The sequence below is a fragment of the Cephus cinctus genome, unplaced genomic scaffold (assembly GCF_000341935.2).
Source record: "Cephus cinctus unplaced genomic scaffold, Ccin1 Ccin1_scaffold0215, whole genome shotgun sequence".
Lineage (NCBI taxonomy): Eukaryota > Metazoa > Arthropoda > Insecta > Hymenoptera > Cephidae > Cephus > Cephus cinctus.
This window is the reverse complement of record NW_014332933.1, coordinates 1,347,427-1,350,161: the sequence shown is the minus strand read 5'-3', so window position 1 is coordinate 1,350,161 and position 2,735 is coordinate 1,347,427. Positions and strand designations below refer to the sequence as shown.

At 45.7% G+C, this 2,735-nt stretch overlaps 1 protein-coding gene and 1 long non-coding RNA gene across 6 annotated transcripts in view; both read left to right on the top strand.

Moving 5' to 3' along the window:
• The window catches only part of LOC107265120 (sestrin homolog), a 124,566-nt gene that overhangs the window by 45,200 nt on the left and 76,631 nt on the right, over positions 1–2,735 (top strand). The window lies entirely within an intron of this gene.
• LOC107265126 overlaps positions 1–2,735 on the top strand; it is a 13,433-nt gene that overhangs the window by 2,541 nt on the left and 8,157 nt on the right. The window lies entirely within an intron of this gene.

Below are 2,735 nucleotides of genomic sequence, written 5' to 3'. Positions count from 1 at the left end.
CCCCTTTTTTTTTTTTTTTTTTTTTTTTTTTTTTTTTTTTTTAATATTTTCTTCCCACAACCAATTTCCATCTCCATGACTTTCGCTCATAGCTCGGAGTCTGTTCCGTTTCGAGTGACTTTTGGAACGTAAGCATGGAGGCGCGCGATACATATTCACAAGTTTACTTTGGCGAATGACGCAGGTGTCCGGTTTTCGAATCGCCGGCGGCGACTCGTCGCTCGACTTAAAGACACGTGGAAATTCACCGGAATGGATTATTGTCCTTTAACACGCAAAGGACACCTAACCAAACCACGACCTTTGACCGGCTTAATATCCATACCGTGTGCCATTTCTCGTTGGATTTGCCATTTCTCGCTTGCATTTCGAGAAAAAAAGATCTTAAATTCTTTTCACACGCGTCTCGCTCGCTCTCGTTTCCACCGACTCTGCGTCTCTTACTTCTTAACCGAATCCTCAATTATGCCAGAACTTTCTTAAGAAACTCCTCGGATCCCCCTTAAATCCCCCAGGCCGAAGGTCATTCCGACTGAAACACTCGGTACTAATACTCCGGCATTCTCAAGCTTCTCAGTCTACAGTGCCTACAGTATCATTCAGCCGAGTCGATGAATTTATTTGTATTTCATTTAGCTCCCAGCAAACTCTTAATAACACGAACCACCTTATACCCGGTGTTCACTCATTATAATTGAACACCCACGCAATAACGTTCATAGTTATTCACCTAAAATTACGTGAGCCCTATCTGCGCCTTATCTGCTTCCACGTTTTAGGTTTAGCAAATTTTCGTCAATTAACGTCCGACCAGCAGCGTTTCCGTTTCCGGCATTATTAACCATTACTTTGTCACCGTGTAGCAAAAGGGGAGGGGGAGAGGTGACGAAACGAAACGTTGGATGATTGGGGGGAGTCCGGGGTGGTTACGCGATCGAGTATCCACCTGACGGATTATCAGAAAATCGAGACTCGATCAGGGATCAATTAATCGATGATGGACGTGCGAGGTTATCGGATTCGCGTTGATTTATGGAGCTGAGGGAGAATGGGGAACGCTTATCGTCTCTTTGAAATCTGTCAACGAATGACAATGTGTATAGGTGCGTACGCGTGACTGTTTGATTAACTAACCGGTAGTGATAAGCAACTGGGTAGGTTGATTGTGCGTAACCACTGTATATACATATTTGATAGACGTATAAAAAGTAAAGGAACGTTAACAGTACGATTAATGAAAAGGCCTGTAGGTATATATTCACCTATGAATAATACACGCTTGAAATAATAATTTTCATCGCCCTGTGTAACTGTACAGTCAGCAATGAGACTTCCGTCTTTGCAACAATCGATAATAAAATATTGACTCTGCAGTTTGGCATATGTTGTTACAGGCCTACCGCGAAATTTCAGGACGTTACGAAATTCGACTACGGTAATAGAATTGCGCGTGTTTTATTAATGAGCAACGTTCGAAGGTGACTCAGAGTCGCTCGTAATGAAAAATAAAAGATTTGGCATGTTACCGGCTGCCACACAGGAAACTGCATGAAATGTCCTGCTGTTGCCTCTCGTAACACGTTCCTACAAACGGAGAATAGCCGCTTGTTAAGGGTAACCGTTCTCGTATAGGCTGTTCTCTTTAGCTGTCGGCGGCATAACGATCGCTCGTAATTCTCCAATCCGGAAGGAGGATCGGGTGAAATACGGGCAGGTCGTATGACGCAATAAGGAGAGAGAGAGGGAGGGAGGGGAGGAAAATCCTCGAGAAGGTGGGAAAATTTGAAAATCACGTTAATCTACGCTGACGAGTGTCGGACGGGGCTCTGCGCATGCGCGTCAACCGCTTTTCACGGTCTCGTCTAATGGCCGACGTATTGCTCGTTAAAACGACACCACCGTCTCCCCTTGGCTTATCGGCTTGGCGGACGTTGGTTAGGCTTGATGTCAAGCTTGTTATATTTGTATTTCTATGATCGAGGAGTTGCGCTTACGCGTTACGCTACTTTGTCACGGATCTTTATTGCTCCGGGTTAATTCGTTAGGATTATTGGATGCGTTAACGTAGGCGCCTCTTGTTTACCTTTTGAATCTTGACTGTTGGCTCAGTCGGCTCGTGCCGTGGGAGAGGTATACCTGTATAGTGTATTCAGAATTATATTTTGGCTGATTCATACGTTGGGCTTGATGTATCGGGCTCGGCTGGTTCATTCGTAGTCTCAATGGATGACTCTGGCGGCACTCGGTCTTTCGCTGTGTACGGTCAACGGACGTCGAGACGCTATTAGGAGCGTCCAATATGGCCGCGTATCGAGCGAACTAGAATTTACTACTTGGACGGTTCTGCTGTCTCGCACGTAATGCGAGTTTCGTGTCCGACAGGAACGCTGTCTTCTCTCTCTCTCTCTCTCTCTCTCTCTCTCTCTCTCTCTCTCTCTCTCTTTCTCTCTCTCTCTCTCACGCGCACGCTCTACTCTCTGTCTGCCCTCTTTGCCACCTCTAAGTCTCTACCTTTCAGATACACAATTACGAACGGTCGCTGACAATCGGCTGTTTCCGCGACAGCGGCACTTGGTCGTCCGTTAAGGATTTCCCATTAGCTTTTATTATACGTCGCCGAGTATTTTTTTATCCCTTACCGTAATTACGCGAAAAAAAGATTCTTGGTCACGTAGAGACATTTGGAAATATCGAATGAGTCAGATGATTCAAGTGGGTGGGGGTGGGGGGGGGGG